We start from the raw sequence: 27,587 nt of genomic DNA on the forward strand, positions 1-27,587 counted from the left end.
AAACACTTACATCATTACCCATTTTAAAATATTTTGAAACAAAATTCAAGACATGAATTGATGCAAACTGAATGTAATGTATGAGAATACAGTACTTTGTTTCTGCTAGTTTAGTAGAATAGAGAGTGGATATTGAGTGCTAAGCTGTCAAACTCTGTCGTCTAGCACTGCCATCCACTGACCTCGACTACTTAGCTCACACACAGCTTATCAGAAAATAACATGTTAAGAGGCTTTCATGTGTTTCTCTGATAACACATCTATTTCACATGTAACTAAAACGCCATTAACCGGAATAGCAAGTTCCGAAATGAAAGTTTACTACAAAAGTGCAAGCCACAAGTCTTGAAAGCAAATTAACTGTTCATATAAATAAAGCTGGAAGACAGAATTGGAGTTGAATACATAATTAATATTTTGTATAATTAATATTCTTATAATCAATATTTTGTATATAATTAAATTAATTTTTTGTATAATCAAAACATGTTTTGTATAATTATTGCAATATTTTGTATAATTAATATTTTGCACAATTAATATTTTGCACAATTAATATTTTGTATAATTAATATTTAATATTTTACTGTACGTTAACATTTTGCCATATTGCTTTCTATATAAAATGACAAGAATGAAAGAACATATAAAAGCCAGGCACACACTGCCTCGTACGACTGTCTTAAGACCGTCGCACGACGAATCCCACTCCGCTCTCTGTGAGCGAGACGGAGCGACGCTGTTTAGTGATTGTCGGTGGCAGTCTGAATGGATCGTCATTAAAACGATCCGCTGCGTGTGCGTCACATTGTGTTCTTTATAGAATCACGTCGACCGTCGTGCGTAGTAAGTGCTCAGCCTAAAGAATACAATTCATGATTCTTGCCTCTATTTGATTTACCAAATTATAAACACAAACAGCAATGTATTGAAGACTATTCAATCACCAAACTTTTCTTTAACAATTCTTTGTATATAAATGTTTGTTTCCCAAGAAACCTTTATACATAAATAGCTATATCGACTTTTAATGTATCCATTTGAAAGAAAAATTAGATTGTAACACATATTTAAAGATCAACATCCTACTGACACTTCATTGATTAAAGGTATTTCCATGGCGACCATTACTCAAGCCCTGAAGGTAAAAAGTGCCACAAGAGATATTTAAAATATTTACAAAATTGCAGAGTTTTGTAATCTTCTAACGAGGTAATTGAATGAAAAGGAGGATCAACATCTTTACAAGATGCAAGTCAATTGAGAGTGAATTGATATTTGTCACGTTAACTAACATATATTACTAATTAAAGAGCCAGAATTGAGTGTAACTTTCCTTCTAGATCTACGCCAAGGTTACCATCAGACGCAACCCCAGCAAAATAATATTGCTCGAAACATGGCACTGCAAAGATTACTATTATTAGTGAAAGTATTATGAATAATTTATTCAAGTTATTACATAAACAGGAATTAATATACTGAAACACTATTATAACTTTGTCACAAGTAAACCCAATATCCTAAGTAATTATTATAACCTCATCAATGCCATAGCTAGATATTGGGACAGTTGGGACAGTCCCACACACTTTTTCTAATGGGTCCACAAAGAATGGGTCCAAATTTTTAAAAATTGTTCCAAATTATGCAATTTTATGCATACAATGTGTGAACTTTTTGAAAAATGGGTCCAGATTTTTTATATTTTTGCATAAAATGGGTTAACTTTTAAGAAAATGGGTCCACATTATTTAAATTTAAGTGTATAGTGGGTTCACACTGTTTGAAAATCCTGGTTACGGCATTGAACCCCATCCTTTCATACAATATTGGGGAAATAGGAATCTGCTGATCGTAACTTTTCTGATCAACTGGCAAATTTTTAACAGTGCATGCTTAAATAATTTATGCTAATCTTTTCATTTTTTTCTGAATAGTATTTCAAAAGTTACTTCAAATAATGCCACCAGGAGCTGTTGCCAGGGAAACACTGGGACCTGAAATCAGGTTTACTATTAAAGACTGAACTACAAAAGTTACAATACACAATTATATTTTTAGTTGACACACTCTGTTGAATTTTGTAGTTTGTTCTACCTATTTCATTCATCAAAACATCCTTACACAGAAAAAGGTCTGTATAGCCTATAATCCACACTCTATTAAATAAGAAATACTTTATGAAAGAGAGAGAGTTCAAAATACTGAAAGGAATTTTAAGAGCCTACTATTGGGAATATCCACAAGCGTTCCATACATTTTACTCAACTCAATTCCAGAGGTAAGCAAGCAAGCGCTTTATGAAACTTAAACAGTATCAAGACTAGGTTTCAATTTCTGATTTACCACAAATCAAATTCAAGTTCTATAAATAGGTCTGAGACTGAAAATTTGTCCATGAAACAAATTCTCTACAAATTATTCATTAAGCAGTAGGCCCTAATGTAAAATGGCTTACAAAGGCAAGAGGAGGAAAAACATACTATGAAAGAAGTCAAGGCTGATATTTATGACATTTACCCTTCAATATTGATTTTTTTATTTTTTTTTTGGGCTGTATTTTTAAAATGTTTAATGCTTTTTAACTTTTTTTTATGGTAATAATCTTTATGAAATCTCTTTATGGCAACTAAATTTAAATGTACTTTATAACTGAATTTATCTTAAATTTAATTAGAGAAGCCTTTCATATTCAGTGGAAGTAGCCCTAATTGAACAAACAGCTTTTTCATGTTAATTTATCTTTGTCATTCTAAATTTGTTCCATTCCTTCCTTTTGGTGTAGATACTCTGATTTTACTTCATCTTATTCTTAATGTGTTTTGTTAAATAGTCACAGTTCATTCCACAACTTCTTGGCTTATTTTTGCTAATTTGGCAATCTGGTATACCTCCTGAAAACATTTTTAATTGTCTTTGTGTGGTTGGTTTTGAATATTGCATTTTACATCAAGGGACAAAATAAACGAAATGAAAAAGTCCTTAAAAATTAAGTTGAATGGGAATGGTATGAGGCAAGGAGGAGATAGTAGGGGGGGGGGGGGGGGGGAAGGCCATACAATTGACACGGTCGGTTAACTCTCGATTACCGCTCTCCACGTAGATGAATAATAAGCTCTCTATTGGCTATATAACATCACTTCTCCATATGGCCAATTATTATTTGCATATCTTTGTTTTATTATATTGTAGACCCAACAGCTGTATTGCGACTGGTAGTGGGTGTAACAGGTCACAGGCTGCATGAGTCATTTCACTATATGAATCTGTCTCTTATACATAATGTAATGTCTTGTATTTAAAATACTAAAAGCTAGTGCAGAACAGTACCTTCCATTGCAAAAATATTATTAAAATGACTTCCACAGACAATATTTAAGTACATGCTAATATATTTTTATATAATAGTAAATACTGCTTTAATTTCTTATATCCTTCAATTTACTGTAGGCTTTTATATATTTTTATTGTATTGTGTTTTGCTTGTTTTGTGTCTGTTTCCTGTATGGTAGACATCTTTTTGTAAACTCAAGTATTCAACTTTTATTGCATTTTGAGTGTTTTATACCGAATAAATTAAAAAAAAAATATTTCAGAATGCATACTTGAGCGTTTTTGCTGTTAAAACAATTTATGAGTCAGATAAGGCAAAATGTTTTTATATTTATTAATTCAACTTTATTATATTGTAAAATTTGATAACAGACATATGCAATATTGTATAATAAGAGCCAAATAAAAAAATTATTGTGTTGGCCATGCCCGACTGATCCGAAATGTTCGAAATTGAGAGTTGGCATTTTAGTTTTTTTTTTTACATCAAAAAATATTTTTTTAATGGGCTAAACATTTCAAGGCTGGAATACTCCTATCTTGCAATTCAACAGTGTTATGCAATCATTTTGCTTTTCAATATAGACTTAAAAATGGTTTTTGTTGTATTTTTGTGTATTTTGTACTTTTTTGGCATAAACAATTTTTGGTTAAAACAAAACAAAAAAAACTTTCCCTACCGACCTATCCATTTTGTAAATTTTTCCAAAATGTGGCCAACACAAAATTTTTTTTTTATTGGCCTAAATAAAGTTCTATAGTGCAAAAGACAGTTTTGAAGCACTTGGAATTCCCAGTTCTGTACACAAATCAAAAGAAAAGATGCGTTTTGTTTTTAAACTGACAGATGTTGATGCACAGATTTAATTTTTTTTTTGTTTTTTGTATCATACGATTTCAAATACACTGAATCTGGTGTATTATTACACGACAGGGTAAAAGTCTATTGAATCCAAGGACACTGTAAATATAATTACTCAGCCAAAAAGAACAGTGCTATATACAGATAAGGAAAATATAAAAATAAATCTTGGTTGTGAAATTGAATTAGAATTCCTTTCATTTGTGCTCTAGGCACTTTAAAACCTCAGCAATGTCAACAGCAATATGAAAAAAATTCTGTGAATAATCATTGTTCATTTGAAATATAATAATACTGTGTCCGATGTTATTCTTTTACACACAATAAAGGGATGACAGATAATTATTTTACATTCAGGTCAAGTCGTTATGGTATAGGTCATTCTTACAAATAAAGACACATTTTGTCATAACAGAGGTCATGACCTCTCACCTTCATCTCATACAAAGATACTGTACAATATTTTTAACCACACAGTTTTGTATATTGCCTCTAGTCATGAAATAACTCTTATTCAAACTGTGTCATAGGTATTTGAGTGGTAATTACTAAAGTATATTCATTTATAATGTAATACTGTACCCCTCCAATATGTTAAACATATTAAATTAATTTGGCCTATAAAATTAAATAACTGTTATTAAAAAAGATCAAATTTAGAGAACGAATATAAAATAGAATGTAATTAATAGAATGAAGAGAAAATATAAGACACAGTAATATCCTATTTATCACTTTATAGTATGGTTTCCTACAGTACTTCTCACATCCTTCCTATTAATAGAGGTCATTCGTTGGTTAGCGCTCATTGAACTTTACCAGCTTGAAAACTAATGACATAAAATGAGCGTGTGAAAGAAAATGTAATCATATATCCCACAAAATATCACCATGATTTTAAAAGTAACACTTCTAATACAGAATTTAGCCAACATTCCTGTTCTTTTGTACAATAGCTATTTTCAAATAAAACACAACATTAATTTATAGAGTGTATAAAGAAGACCTCATGTGCTTCACAAACAGGACTTTCACCTACAGTTAAAGCTGCTTCCTTGACTGATATTTCGTAAGTTTCATAACTCAGGATTTTTTTGTTTGAAAAGTTCATTAAGTGATTCCAATGAATGTAAATATTTAATGTACTTCTCATAATATTCGCAAACTTCCTCAAGAGTATTAAAACCTAATTCATCTTTCTTGTTTCTCTAGGTCACTTTTGAACTATATAAGAATACATACTCTATTAGGTGACTTTTTCTATACCTCATTTAGAGAACCCGCCTCCGCCAATAATGATGATTTCAAATAAAAATTAAATTTTATTTTTATTTCTGGCCAATTAGTACACCCCCTGCCATGAAAAAATGGAAATTAAAAAAAAAAAAGTTTTTCTTTATTTTTATTACGCCTACTGCTACCTTGAAATCTTCAAAATTAAGATGTATATTTCTTCCTAATTAACATAAATTTAAAGCATTTAACCATGTAATTACTACGTAACACTGTTTGACATTCACCTGAAAATAAAATTTTATTTTATTTCCTTCTCCGTCTGGATATTTTTTGCAGAACTATTTGCTAAATAAGAAAATTCAATTTTTTTTCCCACCCTCCTATGTCAATCTTTAAACAAAATAAGTGCACGAAACAAAGTATAAAAAAATTCTTGCCTATTATGATCAGAAAAATATTATAAGCCAAGACAAAATCTATTAAAATCTAAAAACATCATAGGACCAACAACAGCTATTAATGATGGTGCCAATTTTAACGCTGTAAAAAACTTTGATGTATATAACATCACAATAATATAATGTCCTATTTTTATACTGAAGGTAATGAAGATGATGATTATAAAGATGATATGACAATGATGCGTGAGTGAGTGGTGACGATGGTAATGAGTGGCGACGAAGGTGGTGAGTGTAGGTGACATGGATGAGTGAGTGATGACGATGGTGGTGAGTGTAGGTGACATGGATGAGTAAGTGGTGACGATGGTGGTGAGTGTAGGTGACATGGATGAGTGAGTGATGACGATGGTGGTGAGTGTAGGTGACAAGGATGAGTGAGTGGTGACAAGGATGAGTGAGTGGCGTCGAAGGTGGTGAGTGTAGGTGACATGGATGAGCGAGTGGTGACGATGGTGCTGAGTGTAGGTGATGATGATTAGTAGAGGTGAGGATGATAATGAGTAAAGGTGATGACAATGAGTGAAGAAGAAAGATTATTAGCAAAGATGAGGATGATAATGAGTCAATGATGATGATGAGTGTAGGCGACACTCTTATATTTCAATCAATACTTGTCATACAGATCATTAAATTTATTCACTCCTTTTCTTGAACGACTTGTTTTCAAAATATGGTATTTAATGTTTTTCCTAGATTTTGGGAGACTATCCCATCCAAAATTAGGGATCTCCTTGTAATTAATTTAAATTTATTTATTAGGAACTTTAAATCTCATCTATAAACACATGCATATAATGATTAGCTTTTTAAGTTATATATTTATTTATTTCCATTCTTCAAAATTGTTATTACAGTTTTAAATTTCATGATTGAAACAGTGTTCTGGGAGACCTACATTAAAGGGTGATTGAGTTCACTTTTTTGAAATCCCTTCTCTGCATAGCCATCAACCTGTTCTTTGTTGTGTGTTTTTGTATGCATGAGAAGAAAAATTAAATGAAATGAGGGAAGTTGAGGATGACCATGAGTAAGGTGATAACAATAATGAGGTGAAGATGATGATGATGATGAGTAGAGGTGATAACAATAATGAGGTGATGATGATAATGACGAGAAGTGGTGACAATGACAATGAGTGAATGTGAGGATGATGGTGTTGCAAAAGACCATCATGATCAGTAAATAGTAATGGGCAAAAATAAAGTTAATGATAATAATAACAATAAAACTATTATTTACAATGAAATACAAAATTATGTGAAATTATAAATAATTTAGTGCCTGTTACCGTAGTTATTAATTTTTTAGTTGAAATTTATATTCTACAGAAATAGAAATTAAATTTGATCCCTTCTAAGGCATTTTGATCAGTGAGTACTCCATGTAAAAATGATCCAAGTTTTTCAGGAAATAAAGTATAGCAGGAAGGAAAAGGACATCATAATGAAAATAAAGAAGATACAACAAGAAGAATAGTATGGAGCAAATGACAGGAACGACAGAAAGGAACATTAATAATAAATACCATATATACACTTGCTATAAGGTTATCCGCGTATAAGAGAACATCCACTCCCCCCAACGTTCACCGTCGGAATTTTTTTGATACTATCCACTGGGACCAAGTCTGCATTTAGCCTTCAAATTGACATACAAGTCCAAGGTCTAGACTTGGATAAGTTCATGAATTTCACAGTATGAGCAATTATAAGTATTAATTAAAACAAAAACAACAACCATCTTTCATGGCATTCATTGTATGGGCCCGGCAAGCATGCATGGTGATACATTGCAGAAGTGAATTTGCGTGTTACGGACGATCTGCACATAAAACAAACATGAGTTAAAATAACAATTCTGATATATAAAGTCTACAATTTGTATGTCGCTTATATACGACGACCCCGTTTTTCGATCAAAATGTGCTATTTCAGGACTTGTCTTATCCGCGAGTATATACAGCAACTTACAGTTATTATTATTAATCTAAAAATAACCATGGAACCATGAACTCATGCACTAATATTCTAGGTATTCAAAAACCTCAAAGAAGATACACTTTTAACCTTCTTCAAAGTGAGATTGATCGTGTTGTTTAGTTTTCAGTAAACAGCTGTACCACAAATGAATCCTAAGTATTTCAACTGGACCAGGGCAAGGTATCTTGGGCAAGGAATAATGGGTACTGCTCTGACACTCACAAGGCTGGGAAAAATACGTAACTGGAGGCTGGCATTGCGCATTCCCAAGGCTCCCAGTTTCCCGGAACTCCCGGTAGTCTCCTGGAAATCGGTATGGTCTCCCACACTCCCGCAAACAAGCAAAAATGCCCCGGAAATTCACTTATCTCCCGCAAATTCACTAAAAAACAAATCTTTTTGTTTTATTTAGGCCTAAACTTTGGTTGCCAATTATTTTTTGCCGTCTGACGGTGCCATTTCCGGGCTTCTAAAGTGCCTATTCTCAATGTCATCACCTCAGCCACAATCATGGTGAGCCTGAGGTGGGCGTGGCCCTTCGTTTGGTACCTACACTTGTTTTTCCACATAGAATATATATAGTGTCCCCAATGTTATTAAACAAATCTCCTGGAAAAGGGTTCTTCCAACTTGGGACCCCTGCATTCCACAGAGAGAGGAACAAAAACAATCCTAAAATGCATGGTGGTAAAAATGAGTATAGAAATTATAGAAGGTTGGAGTTACCAGCTTATGACCCTTTGTGCTAAGTGCATGCCCTCCAAGTTGAGACCCCTATTCGGAGACTACTCCAATTCAAGTACAAACTAACAATCTTCAATCTTTTAACACATACCTGAGCCTCTAACTGGTGACCAACTCAAAGACCATCTTAAATTTTCAGGTCCCAGAAGTGGTCTTGAATTGAAGAGAGCAAAATATATTGTATTTCAGAAATGGGAAACTGAGACACATACAGGTAGCAAGAATTGTAATGATTGGAGATGGCAACTAGCTCTATACCCAAGATGTATTATACTGTAGTCAACAAAAAATTAAAAAACAAAAGTAATACCAGCTTTATTAAGAACCTGGAATTATTGTTGAATGAATAGGCCTTTAGCAATATTTTTTTTTTCATAAAAATTATTAATAATAATGTGCAAGCTCTTCATTGAATATTTAATATTCTTAATTTTTTTTAGATTTTTTGGGTTAGATGTTTTTCAATAATGCAATGCTAATTCCTAACACTACATACAGATTTAGAAACATATGCTCCATACCACAAAAAAAATAAATAAAATAGGCCTAACAGATTAATATTGCATAATTTATAGCAAAAGGCAGGTGATAATGTGCGATTCCACCATCTATCCATTCTACAAAAATGTAGAAAATTATTGTTATTCTTTTAGCATTCATTTTTTCTAAGAAAACATAATTGAATTTAAAATTAATGAGATACAAATTATAATTTAAAATTCCAGATATGAAGTTGAACGACCAGCATAAAAATTCAATTTATAATTAAAATCCGACTCTCATCCGAAACCACACCTGCATGTTATTAAATATACCTTGAGCTTTAAGTACCTAATTAACATATTATTGCAGAGATACTCTACACTTAATCAATATTTGACAATAATTATTTTCAACCGTGATGTAATATGGTGTGTACTGTACATTATATAAGCAAACACAAACTTGTTTTTTGAGGACAACAAATAATTATAATAAGTAGCGGTATAGCTTAGTGGGAGGGTGTTTAAGGTGTATTACTTAAAAAAATTCTGGGTCCTGGCTTTAAAACCTACAGAAACCGAATATATATTGTAACTATATAGAGTTTATGTAAATTGTAAGTTAACTCATTGGGAGTGATCCCTTGGAGTAAATCAGAATAATGAAAAATGTTTTAGTAAATATATTAATAAAGGAATGAATATATAGATCATTCTCTCATTTATAACAATCTGTAGTTAGTAAACCATTTGCGAAAAATTGATTAAAATGAACAATATAAAAATATATGTAACAGAAATGTAGTTTTAGACCATTCTGATACATTACAGTATGTTAATACATTATCATACATTATGTATGTTTTACATTATCATACATTATGTATGTTGAATATCGATTCCAAGTACAACTGAATAAAGGTTGAAATGTCAACTCATAGATTTCCTCAATAATTCTGAGAAACATTCATGATCCATAATTATGAATTATTAGAAAACATTACAAACTCCCTCAGGCTTGAACCAGACTCCTTGGACGGTTAAATATTATTGTAGAAACATAATTTTTTTTTTAAATGTTGATATTTATGAACACTTCAAAAATTTATGAAGGGTAATTACTGTATTTCTATATTAATTATCAAATATTTGTTAATTGCTTATTATTATTATATCGAACATTTTGTTTACTACCCGTATATTAATGTGTCCTTTACTACTGTAGAAGTGGTGAGATCATTATTAACAATAAAATATGGCTGCAGCCCTTCTCATTGCTGCCTAGCAACAGCGAGTTCACTGGATTATTGCCTGAATTACACCAGGTTGTACATGTTAATGCAATCATTATTACAGTACATAAATATCATCATCATTGCATGTGAAGATAGCCTCATTTTTCATCATCATTTCAGATTATAAATTTAAGGCCCTTCCTATCTTATCTTCTGCAGTATTAAATATAAGTCGTGTCCAGACTATGAAACTGTAGTATGCCCATATAGTCATCAATAATGTGCCTATATATGGTCATGAAGTGATGTCATCATGACCATATTTAGGCATGATGTGTCTATATATGGTCATGATGTAATGTCATCATGACCATATATAGTCATGATGTGCCTATATATGGTCATGAAGTGATGTCATCCTGACCATATTTAAGCATGTCACATGTTTTGTCACATATTTGATAGTCTAGACAGGAAAAGGCCAAAAAAAAAAATAAAATTACTAGATTCTCGTCCCCTTGCGCATTAATTTTCTCTGCCTCACCAAGTTTTTTTTAATTTCCTTTATTTTACGAAATGTATGAAAATCTGGCTAGTTCGCATCAGTAAAATTCCTATAGTTTATTTGCATTCAATGTGTCTACTTGGTAAAAGTGAGAAAGTAGTAGCTATTTCCCATTGACCATCTTAAATTTGCAATCTCTCAGTTAAAAAAAAAAAAAAAAAAAAGTGCCCTTATTCTCATGTGTTCAAAATATTAGGACAAGAAACTATTTTTTTTTTAACTTGGCCTAATAAGGAAAAAAACTTTGATTTAATAATGTAAAAGATAAGATAAACACGAGGATGAGAATCTAGTGTATTAATAATATTGTCCACCATACCATAATGCTAAAAGGGTCAATGCCTTGAAATATAGACTTAAAAAGTGTTTTCATTTTTTCAAAAGATTACCAATTACAAAGAATGTCATTGTTTGGTAGTAAGTCCGAGTTCAAGAAGAAAAAAGTCCAAATTCAGTTTCATTTTCATTCATACTTTAAATGCTTTTGGTATTACACCTTTAGCTTATCCTATTGTTAAGGAATACTTCATAAAATTTGGTAGTCAATATTGTGGTATACAACAATACCATAAGTTATAGCATTATTCAAGTATAAGTTCACTCCTTTGAACAAGGGATTGTGTACAGTAATCAGTACATGTATTGAAAGTTCATTTCAGATTAAAGAATGAATGAGTGAATGAATGAATGAATAAATGAATAAATGAAAAATGAATGAATGAAGAAATGAATAAAGGAATGAATGAATGAATACTGTACAGTAAATGAATAAATAAATGAATCAATCGATCAATCAATCAATCAATCAATGATTAATTGAATGAATGGATGAATGAATGAATAAATGAATGGATGAATAAAGAAATAATTGAATAAATAAATGAATGAATGAATGGAGAAATGAATGAAGGAATGAAAAATAAAATAAATCAATGAAGGAATGAAGAAATGAATGAATCAATCAATGATGGAATGAATGAATATAGTAAATGAATAAATGAATGAATGAATGAATAAATGAATTAATGAATAAATTAATAAATGATTAAATGAATGAATGAATGAATAAATGAAAATAAATAAATGAATAAAAGAACAAATGAACGAACAAACGAAAAAACAAACGAACAAACACATGAATGAATAAATAAATCATTAAATGAAAGTATAACAGAAAATGTTACCCAATACTTTGTTATCACCAAGAGCATAAAGAAGCCTAACCTAGGTATGATTACTTAGGTACATTATAACATCATTTTTGTAGGGTCATGGACACAGTTACTATATGTCAAAAGAAATAAATTTTAATCTTTTCCTATAAATTTGTACATATGTTAATTTCTTTCTATTTTAATTTATATCTAATTGGATATTATTTAATTATGACATTTTATTATGGCATTGAGGCTTCTCTATCAAGATTGAACTATTATTATTATTATTATTATTATTATTATTATTATTATTTACATTGTAGTTAATAAGTAATCCATTTTTATAAATAAAGATCTTGCATTAAAACATGCTGAAAAATGCAGTACCTTCCTCTAATCAACTCTTAAATGTCATCATTAAACATTAACATGATCATATACCTGTCACACTAATTGTAGCAATTAATTACTTACACTCCCTAATTAATGTTATACACAATTACAACTTCAGTTAATAAATTAAAACTTAACTCACCGAAAAATTATTCCCAAGCAACAACATAACTCAACCATGGAACTAAACACTGTGCTTATCCAGAAATGATTTACATTAAATATATAAATATAAATTTAACAGGAAGAAAGATTCAGATAATATTAATCCTTGGATATTTCATGCCAGAATCCTATTGGTTTAGAAATCACACTGGAAAAATCATCTAAAAATTCTCTGAAGCATAGAGCAACAATTGGATCTCCAGTGACTACGTCGGTCCAACTGACTACATCAAACACCTATGACTATGCTTATGTACACACTAAATTTATGTATATAAGCAGCTGGTAGACCAATGGCTCATAACATTACCTTCATATTGAACCAGGATTCACAAGCCAATAGGATGAGATAATTATTTCCATCATAAAACAATAAGCATAATTCCACAGGACACTATTGTACTATTGGCTATTCAACAATAAGCTAGAAAAATACCAACAGTTCCGCTGGTATTCAATCGAAATGGATGCTTCAATTGCTTCCTGTTTTAAAATAATGGTAGAGTCCAACTTGGAAAATACTGTACATGGATAAATGTTAATGTGTTTGGCTTCTATAAATCCTGAGGTTAGCAGGAATAGCATGTTTCATGGTGGCCATGGTATGCTACCAGACAACAATCGGCTGTGTGAATGACATGTTAGAAAGGCAAAAAAAAAAAAAACAATATAGCCTAAATCTATGCTCACTCAAGCATAGTATTAAGAAACTTATTTATGCACATGAGTGGATGGAGTGTGCTTAGTCATGCAGAACACCTTTAAGCATACCAGAGAAGCATCCATGCTAAACCATAACAAAAATGTAATAATAATCAATCAATATAGTAAAATGATGCTTATTTGTAGTACTATAAATAAATAATGCATAGTTATCGTTTTAATTGTTATTATGAATAAGAGGATGTTTCATCTAGTGAGGCATTGTAGAAAAACAAATGCACCGCTATTTAATGAGTGCTAGCAAAGCAGAGGTCAATACAATAGTTCATATATGCCATGCAATAACCTCAGTTTTGACCAATAATATTGAATGACTGTGAATAATTGCATTGAGATGTTTGCCAATTCATCCACAAAAGTAATTCATTTAGAAATTAAATCAATCAAGTGTCTGCCAGCAGAATATAGTGTTAATTATCGAGCTAAAAAAAAAGCTTGATCTAAAATCTTTAAAATCTAGGGTCGGCTATATTTTCATATTTCAATTTTACTTTGTAACAGCCAAAAACTCAAAGAAATTTGATGTAAAAAATGGAGAATAAGAAAAGTATACTGTGCATATAACATTGATATCAAAGGAACATGTCACCTCTTCAGAGACTGGGACCACCTCCATTTTCCCCAACTTTTAATCCTTCTAGTATTAATCTGACCCAGACGTGGAGAGCAGTTCCTATTAAAGTTATCAAGTGTTTTGAATGTAACAAGTGTTGTTTTATATAAAAATTTCTATCTTAAGAGGAACCAATGAAAGAGTAATTATTAGTTGATTCTTATTGTATTAGCAGTTATACAGCAGCATAATTAATAAAAAAATAAAAATACTGAACAATGAATACATTGTTTAAACAGAAGCAGACGACGAGAGCAGACGACCCAAATCATTTGGACAAGTGATTGGTTAAAATATTAAGCTGCTGCCACATATGACTTGAACAACTTCCTGCCTTCAGCTGATCTGTCATGATATACGACGTAATGACTACTAGTATCTATATATTTTGTTTTACAAAGTATTAGTCGATTGATTGAATCTCATCGCAGTTTATTACTATATTTATTTGAATCAACGGCCAGCTTTGAATAAACTCCACTTCTCAAATAAAGCACACCCCCACCCCACAATTACCGCAAACAAGTGTCATGGAAGCAACATTATTCTCAACACATTCTATTAATATTCTACCCAGTAGAATTACATGTTTTCTAACCTGGTTGGGATAAATGTCCTTATAGCCACCAAGTAACACATTTTGACAGTAACTATGTGTTGTAGTGAAATTTAAGTGGCGTTTAATTTAGTTTGCCAAAAAATAAAGTAAACGCCTCACTAGTCATGCCAGGCATTAGATAAGACTGGCGTATATCTCAGGTCTAAACGTAGCGATATTCGCACACATCCTTTCTACTCATTCTATTTATAACTGATAAAGTCACAAGGGGTCACCCCGGCCCGGTGGAGCCATGTACTGTACCATGGTTTCTTCTCAAACAGCAAGCTTCTACTATACAACATACTATCACTACATCATCATTTAAAATTTCATATGAATTTTACAATGAAAAATATCAATTGTCACAAAAAAGAGGTTTTGTAAATAATTATGAGAAATACTTGAAAAGGAAAACAGCTGCAAATATAGTAATTAATATTAATTAATTAAAAGTAAACAACTATTAATTGGAGTATTGTAAAGTAGGAAAATAAAATAATATCAAGTTTGGAACTATCTTATAATATTTAATATTAAAAGTTAGAAATAATTAAATTAATATTTCTGAAGGTCTAGGTGAAATAGATAGGAAATTATTAATAAAAACAATGAAAATATCAAACAACAAATTAAGTCAAATTAATGAAGACCATGAAGATGAAGGTAAAACAATTAAAATTAATGAGCCAAACAAAATCAGTCCTACTAGAAATAGATGCCAACAAAATTGTCTATTGTTAAAATAGGCAATGACTAATGCGGTGCCAACAAAAATTAATTCCAATGGTAAATATGTTTACATAAAAATTCATTGAACTTCCACACGAAACAACAACAAATTTCATGAACATGTCTATTATATTTTTTAAAAACTCTTTTAATTCTTAATCACTTTTATTATAATATCTATTTATATATATGTATGTTTTTTTAATTACTTTTCTTTTAACTTTTGTATTTTATGAAACTGTACCACTTTGAAAAACAGTACAAAAGTACTGAAAGTGCATGCAGTAGAAAGACAGAATAAATAAATAAATAAATAAATTTATTACCGATGGTAAACTAGATACTTCAGTAATGAACAATGAAAAATAGGCCCAACAAAAAGTAGGTGCCAAAAAAAATTAGCACTATACATGACAAAAATGTAGTGCTATAAGTATCTCAGTTATTAGCCACCAATATGAAACATGCGACCTCATACGACCTCCAACAACTGTGGGCATCGATATTTAGCATTCATAGTTGTATAATTAAACTCCCTCGATATCTGAAATGTGTTAGCTTATTATGAATTGAGCCTGAAATATCAACATGGCTGCCACAAACAGAGGGGAGAATTGAATATGAATATCGATGTAAACGACAAAGTGGCAAAAATACAAACACATTCAGTAATCTTCTACCACATCAAATACTGACACAAAATTTCTTCTTCATTGAAACATCAATTTAGTGCTCAACAAAATTAATATTTAAATCTAAAAAAAAATATGTATAATAATAAAAAATTATAATGGAAACCACAGCTTAGAGAACAGTAGCTCACAATCAAATGATTTTGTCAAAGTAATTTTTTCACCAATGAAATGTGTTAGAGCTTGAACCCACATCACTGAGGTTGTCTGGAGTTGAAAAAAACATCCTCAAAAATATTGTTCAAATATCACATATTTTCAATTTAAATATTACATCAACTTGGTTTCATAGATCAGTTGGAAGAGTGCCACCAGAGAGTCATTAGAGTCTTAGGTTCAGATTAAAGTGCGGACAATGTGGTTTTGCTGATCCTACACCTGGCTATATTAGTTATTAATGGTGCAAAACCTTGTATTAATAATTTCAAAGACTTGATCCATCGAACCAAAAATTAACACCTTCAATATCAATTTTTTAACACATTGTTGAAATGAGGTCATCAGCTTCCATAGTGACAGGTGCTGGTAAATTGCATGCAAGCTAAATTGTTTTGGATGTCATTTTAAAATACTGTATTAACTTTAAAACAACTCTTTAATTGAGCTACTGTGGATAATTGGAACAACGTAGACATCTAGTCTACACTACATGCTATGCTACTAAAATGCATAATTTATTTTTATAAATGTTCGGCTCTTTGATTAATCTTTCCTACTAAGTAGTCATTACTTTAAATCTCATTTTATATTTTAACCACTTTATTTTAAATTGTAATGAAGTATAGCATTTATGTAAAGCAAGTTCCAGTTTCCAACATGGCGTTATAATACTGCATTCAATGTTCCAAAAATGCAGAGTTGTGTTTGTGTACTCAACAAGATGGCTGTTGTAAATCCTATAGTAAGCTTAAGCATCATTATCAATGACACCCTTAATTAACATGAAAGTTTTGAGTACAGCTACGTTTTCAGTATGTTAAGCTCGGCTGCTGCAGTACATACAACGATTTCGATTTTTATTCCTCAGTACTCCACTTGGCCACTTCCTGGCTAGGCTAGATTAATAATTTACTAATATTATTAATAATGATTAATGAAATAATACAGTAGTTAGTTAATGGCCATATTTTAATTTACGGCTGTTTAATCTAAGCCTGAAGGTAGCACTTTCCTCTGGCGGCCATCTTGGATGGTTCACATAGACAACTCTGCACTGCTTCATCGCCTAGTAAGCACTCTAGTTGTTATAACTCTATAGCTTCCAATAAACAGCTTTATTATTTACGTATCGCCGCCATCCAGGTGTGAACGGTATAAAGGTTGATGGGTGCAGTCGTCACCATTGTAATATTAACACCTCCAGGTGAATTTGGTACAATTTATCATTTTTCATTCATTCAGGAAGACATAATTTCCCCGTCAAGCCCCGCTCTTCCCGTTCTCATATCTACGCTGAAACATGCTCACAGCCTCCCTCTTATCTCTGAATTCAACTCAGACAGACTTTAATCATAATTTGAATCACCAATGCTAGAAGACTCTCTGGGACAAATGCATTAGATATAAATAATTTATTTAAATCATAAATAATTCATTATGACATATGAATAATGTATAACATCATGAATAATTAAGTATGAAATATGAATGCCCTATATGAATGATTGAATCTTAAAGCCATGTCCACACTTATCAAATTTTTGACAAAAAAAACCTCCCATATATAGTCACAATGTGGCTATATATGGTCATGATGTGATGACATCATGACCATACTTAGGCATGTCAATGAAATTTGTCTGGAGAAGGCTTTGAGCTGCATCTGACCACAGTTACTGTATGGAATGTCTAGTTTGTGTATTTTGGTCAAATATACAAAATTAATATCATGAAGAATATTACGCAAATGCAATTATTCCATATTATTATGTTGGATAAAGCATTAACTCATGAATAATTCATCACAACATTATAATTTATCATGTATAAATGGATCTTGAATGCTAATTTCTAGCTATAAAAGAGAATACACATTCTCTTTTATAATAAGAGTGAAAAATCAAGCTATATTTATTCAACTTATATACAGCATATTTAATTTTAGGTACCTAACAGTAGATATGAAAATCTATCATAATATTTAGAATAAACTGTGAAAAATAATTATATAGACTTCGACAATAAACGTAACATTAAAGAAACGATGACATAAACAACTTCAAGCAAACTTCAAGTATCCATAGCATATTGGTTGACCTACATTTGACCTTAGGATAAGAAAATTATAAAAGTTTGATAAAGTCAAAATTAATTCTCTAATAAGGAGAAGGTATACAAAGGACTGTTAAACTCATCATTTGCAAAACTAAATAGGAAATTTAGTAAGTATATTTATATGTCTTTTATGGAATAAATAAAGGGTTACACTAATAATACATAATATTTTTATAATATAATCTATAGTACTTGTACATACAATCTTCTAATTTATTTCATGCTCTATTAGAATATTAGTTCATTTGCTTTGGAAATATTGTTATAACATTGGCATTCCATAATAAATTATTTTGGCAAATCAATAACACATGTATATTTCATATCTAACGATGAAAAATATAAGATATACAGATAAATGGCAATTTCAGAAAGAACAGTAGCCCAGACAGAGAATGAGTGGCAATAATAAACTACAGTGCAAAAACTAAAGTTAGAATCCTAATCGTGTTTACAAAATAACAAGATAATTTAATTAGTCTGAATATTAAGAAATAGTTTACGAGTTTTTACGAGTAGCAAGGCTTATCACAGCAACACTTTCACTGTGTCGTCGTATGAGTCTTGTTGGAAATTTTGACGTATAAATATTTATGAAAGTCAATGTCATTAAATTCCTCATATTACCATTTTGTGATTACAGCACATGTATGTAATATTATGGATCCCTTAGTCAATTTTGTTGTAGTGGGCAAGAATAGCAATGCACAGTCTGTTGGAATGATTGCTTTAGGAAATAAATTCCCACTGACTGTTAAAACAATAATCACTGCATACCTCACTTACTTATTATAGATTTAAAACAATACAATTTGCATAAAAACTTTTTCAATATAAAAAACATTTTCATGTAAATAGAATGAATAATGCATAATTGACATGGGCCATACCTCTAGGTCAAAGGTCAATCGGTACATACTATCCACAGACATATTCATTGTTGAACTTGTGATAATACAAACAATTTATAAATCAGGACGATGACAAAGAAAATGTTTGTGTCATTAACGGCAACAGCATACCTCCAGAGATGATTATCCATTGTTATGTTATTCCAAGAGATGTAAAATATCATAAAAAAAGATGGAAGAACCAAACAATTCAACTAAAACAAATGAATGAAAAAATAATCCATGTGAAGACACTAGTCGAGTAGCCTGTTAGCATGATTAAACCAGTGTAAACAGCAAATTTGATTGGTAAAATATTATTCCAAAGAATATACTGTACACATTCACCATAGTAATCAGTAATGCAACATTGAGATGTTTATAGCTTGCTTCCTCATCCGAGCATATCCTAATCTGAGCATGTCCTCACTGAGCAAGTCCTCATTTGAGCAAGTCTCTATGTGTGCATCTGAGCAAGTCATATTTTGGAAACCTGGTTCTTTTTTGAGGAATGCTGTGGTTTATGAGCCAAAGATGTACTTTAACAATGTAATTTTACACCAAGTGAACTCAACTACCAAACTGACTGACACAATTAGGAAGTCATATGGTTGTCACCTTCTCAAGGATGGTTTCTCCTAATGCAATAACCACAGCCTCTGGAAACAAATAGTGCCCTCTAGCATCAACCATACAATTGGATCTATTCAAAAGAAAACCAACCTGACTTGCCAGAAAAATTAACCTCTTCAATGTAGAAAAAAGATTGATGGATTTTTTTCCTCCTAGGTCAAATAGTCTGATCATGACTACTCACATTATCAATCCTTAATGACATGCATAAAACAACTTTATACTTACGTGACGTTATTCTACATTAAGGATGTACTATCAGTCTTGAGGTTAAAAAAAAAAAAAAAAAAAAACTAAAAAATTGAAAATGTTAATTCCAATTTTGAATTGCTTAATTTGAACATTTAATTTTAAAAAATCAGTCAATTTTCGGACAGTTAAATAATAAATTCCCTGAATTCTTTTGCAAAGATAATTAAATATGCTGATAATCAATTTAAGAAATTTTATAATAAAATGTCTGTAAATTGGTGAAAACTACTTTTGTTCATCTGTTTCTTGTTGGAAGCTAATAATTTAATTGTTCCTTTCAACTACTGTAAGTTATTTAATACAATATATATTTTCCACCCTTTTTGATAAATGGTACATTTGTTTACTATCTAAAATTAACTTTATAATGGAACACAATAAAATAACAATATAATAATAAATAATAATATAAAAAAAAGGAATAATCTATATAATAATAATAATAATAATCTGTATGGAAAGCATTAATTACTACCGACATCCTTAGAAAGATTAATTACATACAGTATGATTACGAGGGCCCCAAATTGTTTCCTGCGGATCCCACAAGTAACATTGACCCCTCTGAACTTTGACATCCATCGTACAAGGTAAAGTCGATATTAGTCACACTAGCTGCATTTTATGTTAATCACATAACAATCTTTTACACAAGTAAAGCAATATGCTGCATAACATCAATGCTCACTGTTACATGGTACATGACACCTCATGAATATACATGAAGTCACATGGTACATGACACCTCATGAATATATATGAAGTCATATAAATATGCATGTCACATGTGATGATTCCCTCCAAAGGAGAACTAGAAATAATTGCTTCTGATTTCGTGCTACAAGAGATTATGAAATTCAAAATTTTAAAAACAGCGGTGGCATTAGCATTCCCCAGATAGGTAGATAACTATACCCCAACAAAAAAGCCACACTCACCTCAGCCCCTCTATGGTTGAGGCCAAGGTGAAAAAATAAGGTTATAACACTTCCAGGATTCCAGAAAAAGCAATAATGCCAACTGCCTCTGGTGCAGAAAATCATTCTAAATAATTTTCACACAAACAGTTTGCTATACCTCCCTGATGACTGGGTGAGGTTTTTCATTTTCTATGCATGTTCTTGTAGATTATATTTCTCTTATACTATAGAGGGCGACAAACATTATTTTCTGAATACAGTATTCAATACTGGACTACTAATGTTTGAAATTTCTTTACAGAATTATATGGAAATAAAGTACATTATTCAAGCATTACACTTTGACTTTCGTTATTACTAGTTATACTTTCAGATTGTGTATGGTACACCTGGACAGGTGTATGGTATTCCTGGACAGGTGTATGGTAATCATGGACAGGTATGAAATGTTAGAGAATATGACAGCATGTGGCTTGAAAGCCAATTATGTAAATTAATTCTACATGTTACAGGTATGAAACTACTAGTGTCTTTCTATGTGTTGCATATTACCTATGAATGCAACTTTGATATGAAAGTAATCAATCAATCAATCAGTCGCACAAATCGGAAGCTCCCTAATATCCGTATTCTAGGATGAATGTTTCTTTAACGAATTATGTAATTCCTATTTACATTATGTTCTTGTTTATAATAAAAAAACTTTTAATGCGTCAATTCCAAGAAGAATGATCAAAGGCGTATGTATCTTAAGAAGGCAAGCTGTTAAAGAGATGAGTTTTAAGTTCAGATTTAAACGTAATAATAGATGTACGTATGCTAATCCAATGAAGCCAAATAACAACAGAAAAAATGTCACTTCCTATTTCAAAATGTATTTTTAGACACAAATTTTATAAAAATGTATATATCCACCCACTGACTGATCAAAGAAATAAAAAAGTAAGACTTGCAGAGATGTGAAGCAGACTGAAAAAAAATGAGAAGGAAGAAAAAGGGACAACTAATTTGAAGGGGGTGAAGGTACATCAAGTAAATTAGAACTCAGGAAAAAGAATAAAACTATGTACAGTAGTTAACAATACTAGGAATACTCACAGATATTGATGGTTCTTGTGGAGACAACTTTGACTCTAACACTGACGTTTCTAACAGAACCATTTCAAAGCTGCAGTACTTCCAACAGAATAGCAAATAATCAGCAACTTGCACATTCAAATATCTTGCAATGATTTAAAATAATGGTTTGAAATTGAAATTACAAGTACAGAGTTTATCTACAATAAACAGCAGAGAACAATCTAGGATTTCCATTGAAAGAACACGCTGTGAACGTAGTGATTGCACAGTTAGACCGTTGATCGTAGACCAATGAAGATGAGAACTCAAAAGACTGTAACGTTACTCAAAGAATAATGTACAAATATTATCATGCTAACCAAAATTCTCAATCTCCGGAATGTAAGCAGTCTCCCATTACCATGGCAACTCCTAATTAGTATTGATTTTACTTAGTGAACAGAAGATTTCTTTCTGATGACTGGTGAGTAGTCTTGGATAGTGACACTACTTCTTATACAATCAATGTGCAACTACTATCGTGCGTATCTTCCCTACTCCATCTGCCCTGAAGAATAATGTACAAAATTTCCTACGGCTATTTTTTGTCATCTCAGATTTATTAATGCTTCAAAAATATCCCACAAAGCTATTAATTGGATGATTCTTTTAATAAGTTTAGATTAAACGAGATAAATGGCTATTTAAAAATTATCCATTCCCTGCTATTAAATTTCCCGTCATGTCATCATTAAAGTGGGCGGAGATTTGCATGCAGACGTAAGCATCAGTGAATTTAAACGAGTTCATTTATTAATTACTTTGTTGTAATTACAGCATACTTGACGAATGGTTCAATAAAATCACCATGGCAACATCTGGAGGTTTTATTTTCAAATTTCTGTAAAATATTGCTGTAATTCTAAGTGTTATTAATTCACAGAACATAATTTACACAATAAATAAAAATGACTAATATTTGATACAAATAAAAACCCTTTTTTTCATGATGAAAAATGTATTATGTTATTTTAATTAAAATCTCATTTAAATAATGCAAAGTAGGCTTTTATTTGCACTAGCATATTATTAAAGGACGAATCTATGGAAGGTTATTTTGAACTACAGATAATCAAATAAAATAATGCTTTTGTAATTACATAGTTTTTTTCTAATTGTTTTAATTCTCATTGAAACACTTATTAATTTTCTTTGAATTAAACTTAAGTTTTATGCAAAAAAATTAAGAAGGCAATTGCCTGAGAAGATTTCAAACAGAATCTTGTGATGGGCCAGCCAAAGTGTTGCCAGAATACAGATGAAAAAAGTTCACAATTTATAATTTTTTTTAATGTGTTTGTTTCCAAGAAATGGGTTTAAATGCAGTGTTCTTCCAAATTGAAAAATTTTTACTGGTAAATTTTTTTCAATAAAAATTCAGCTATGCATGCAGTGTGAGACATTACCACTTTTGAGTAAGGTCTAATGACTTGAAGAAACAACACATATTCATAGCGTAGGCATAGATTGGAATGATGTTAATTTATTGAAAGAGGACTAGTGTAGACTACCAAGGCCTAATCAGTAGTTTTTTTATTTTACAAATTCAAATTTTTTACTGGTTCGGCGGTTATTTTTACCTGTAAAATTGATGGCTAAAACGGCTTCAGGAGAACACTGAAATGTTTCACCCTAAGCAGACAATGGCCTTTGGTCATCATTAAATGATAATGCTGGGGAAGACAACACACCAAGGACAGAGGAAGGGGGAAATGTTAATATTGTGGTATTGAGATCAGTATGATACAGCAGAAAATCAAATTTAAACTTACTTTCTTGAAAACTATTTAAATGAAGAAAGTGAAAAAACTTAATTAGAGTTTCTTAATTGAAAATTAAGAAATGACTGAAAGGTTACAGATGCAGGAAGGGCTCACAGCAATTTACAAAGTGATTCTGTACATGTTTCATTTCAAGTTCTTATTTTTGCACTGATTTTTAGGAAGTTTCTATTTATTACTTAGCGCTAAGTGCAAACTTAGTGCCTTGTATTAAGCATAATTATAGAGATGATGCTTCAGAATAGTGTATAATTATAAAATAATAATTTATAAAAAGGATTTTCAAAAAGAGCGCCATGGATAAGAAGAAGACAAGCACCTCACAAAGTCATTGACCCTTTAAAATGTTCATTATTATTCAATGCAGTGTAAATGGTCTTGTCTCCTTCTTATCTAGTGTAGGCTTTTAGGTTCAAATCTTTTTAAGATATTCTAAAAGCATTTAAACCTAGAACCCTGGATAAGAGAAGACAAGACATGTTCCCACCTTGAATGACACTGAAAATTGTAAAAGGGAGTGATTTGCAAGTGCTCGTTGTCTTTAGCTATGTATGGAATTTGAATACCTAACAGTCCAATTAAACACATTAACAAGATAATCCAACAGAACATAAAAATGATATAAGAGATTACTGTATCTTGGATTTACAGATCATTGGAAAATGATGAAGACCTTTTGCAGAAGAGGCACTAAAAGCATTACATTTGTCAGTCCATTAACAACTTTCCATTAATGAGATAACTATCAAGGACAACTCATTCTATCTATTACAAGGATTAGTCAGGAAGGTAGGAGGACAAGTACCTACACAACACTGAACTCTGACCCGGTGTATTCACTGCAGCACAGCTTCGCATCCAACAGTTTTAAGTGTAGATTACAGAGTTAGAATGATCTTAACATACTGTATGACTAGAATTTCTGACTGACACATCAAATATATATTCAAGAAAAATTTTACAATTTCATTTAAAACATAATAAATATTGCATTGTGAATATTAATTAAATATCACAAACAGTGTTTACCCGTCATATTACATTATGCTAATGTCAACAAGCTACTGGTTGCTGGGATGTTGACATTACCATAAGTTAACGATTGGGAATCTATTCATACTGTACCAGCCTACTACCAGTAAATGTATAATCGTTACTACATAATTAGGCTCTGAATGGAGCATCCAAAATGCTTTAATGCAAATTCTATTTAACAAACACATGTCACATGCCTAAATCATAACTACACTTTGTAAAATTTTGCCCAGGCTCAGTGTTCTCATTTTTTGGCAAATTTCAGGCTCAAAACGTTCTTATTTTGTTCTTATTTTACACACTTTTCAAACATTTCATTACTATTGTACAGCAGTATACACTGTACTGGGAAGTGAAAGCGGCCCTGCAAAAAATGGCCCCTGGATGAAAGGCCTAGCAAAAAATGGCCTCCCAAAAAATGGCTCCAGTTAAAAAATGACCCCAAATGGGAGGTAGGTACACCTACTGTACTGTATTATAGAGGGTATTGCATAGTCACACCAGTGCACATAAGGTACAGATATAATTTTTTGGTTTTTCTAGTTTGACATTCTATCTCAGCCTCAATTTGTTCTTATTTTGTTCTTAATTTTTAAGCAATTTCAGCCTCAGTATTCTTATAAAATGTGTTCTTATAAAAAAAAAAAAAAGTGTATTGAGCATGAAACAGTTTTTTGTCAAAGAAAATTTGATAGTGAGGACAAAGATTTAGATAGCAATAATATGAACAATCAAATTGTTTTTTTTGACAAGAAAAACTGTTGTATGCCCATAAATAGTCATAATGTTGCTATATATATATATATATATATATATATGGTCATGATCATGACCATATTAGGTATGTCACATTTTTTTTGTCAAATTGTCAAATAAAATATGATAATCTTTAACAGCTGCAGGTATGTTAAGTAATGAGCTGCAAAATATTCAGATACGGAATGATTTTGAAATGCATGAGGGGTTACTATGACCTTTATGACCTTCCGGCGTAGCTTATAAATCTACAACGCGAGTTTTCGATACTCTGACCTCCTTTGTAAAGTTCCTCTGGGTGATGGAAACAAGATGTTATTGGTTTCCTAGGAAATGAAACAGGTGATTCAGGTAGGGCAGGAAATCCAGAATCTACCAGAACAAAATGCGATACAGGGCTGACACTTGTGAGCCAACCCGGCCTAGTGCGAGATTCTAAGCTCCACGTACCCGTGTCTGTTTTGCTTTCTCTAGTGGATGATGAATAACCTATAACCATTGCCCTCGGGAAAGTTATAATTAGTAACAGAAGTTTAAATCTGATTTCTAAGAGAAGGCATGGATAGGCAGATGTATCTGTCGGACAAACAGTAACATAATCGTTCAACATATCCAATTTCTGTCTGAAACCCACACTATACATTCAATGAAATGTTGATATACATACTAAGCAAACAAACTATATCAGCAAAAATATGTTGTGACAGAAGAACATTTATTTTTACCAGTCATAGCACTTAAGACTTGGTTCTCTATAAATAAACCATTTAAAATTTATTAATGTGACTGTACATTTTAGAACTCTTCATTAATAAACCTTGTATACAATTTCATCTTTATATCTTGTTCTTGTTTATATTGTTGCAGGGGGATTCTCATTTATAGAATACTGCGTTTATTTCTCATCTTTGGAGAGGTGAGGGTAACAGTAATCAAGTAAACAAAAGTAACTTTAAATCAAATGAACTTAATTTAATTACATTTAATTTTGAAACATTCATTGAACTGCAAATGTGTTGTTCAAATGTCCAAGCATTCAAAAGCCATTCAGGAAAATGTTGTTTTATTAAATGTCATGATCATGACCATACATATATAACAACATCATGACTATATATGGGCATACAACAGTTTTTCTTGTCAAAAAAAACAATTTGATTGTTCATATTATTGCTATCTAAATATCATTCTTATAGAACAGTGAATGACTCGTCCTATAGAGGATGAATAAGCATTTGAGATGCACAATATGGAAGTCTCTTTACGAATATTCAGGAAAAGGAGTTGTTTATAATTTTGGAAAAGATATTAGGTGTCTCAAAAGATTGGAACCCAGGATTACAACTTAGGAGGCAAGCATTTATTACTCAACTAGTAATAACAAGGTACAAGCACGACTACCATATTATTATATACCTGTGTATTAAGACGAAGTTTAAAATAGCAAATTACAATCGAAAAACAGGGGGTCGTGTTATACGCACGACATAAAAATTTTAAATGTGCGGATCCTCCATATATATGAATGAATGAACGCAATTTCAAATACTGAGAAATTAGATTTTGATGAAACTTTAAAAACTCATGGTATTGTTTGGAAGACTAGCCTTACATTTGGCTCCATTTTTAGCCAGTTATATGCAGTATCAATACCATAAAAAGCACAAAATAGTAGGACTTCCGGGATCATTTTACATGCGGGTCGCCTTATACAGTATGTATAATAAAGTAATTTAATTTGGAAGCACAATACACAAAATGAGTATTGAAACACCAAATAATGGCAATCATGAGGCCATAATTAGTTATTTTTATTTATTCTTTAGCTTCCTCACTGCACTGAGTACAAAAGTAAAAGGAAAACAAGGCATAAAAAGCAGCAAAAAGGAAGGATGATCAGGTGTCAAGCACCTGTACATCTCCAACAGAAAAAGAGATGTGAAAAATTGCACAT

At 31.3% G+C, this 27,587-nt stretch overlaps 1 protein-coding gene across 1 annotated transcript in view; it reads right to left on the bottom strand.

Moving 5' to 3' along the window:
• The window catches only part of LOC117107119, a 57,034-nt gene that overhangs the window by 25,014 nt on the left and 4,433 nt on the right, over positions 1 to 27,587 (bottom strand). The gene's annotated exons all lie outside the window — the stretch shown is intronic.

This window comes from Anneissia japonica, unplaced genomic scaffold, assembly GCF_011630105.1.
Source record: "Anneissia japonica isolate Jap-2015-1 unplaced genomic scaffold, ASM1163010v1 scaffold288086_len102548_cov183, whole genome shotgun sequence".
NCBI lineage: Eukaryota > Metazoa > Echinodermata > Crinoidea > Comatulida > Comatulidae > Anneissia > Anneissia japonica.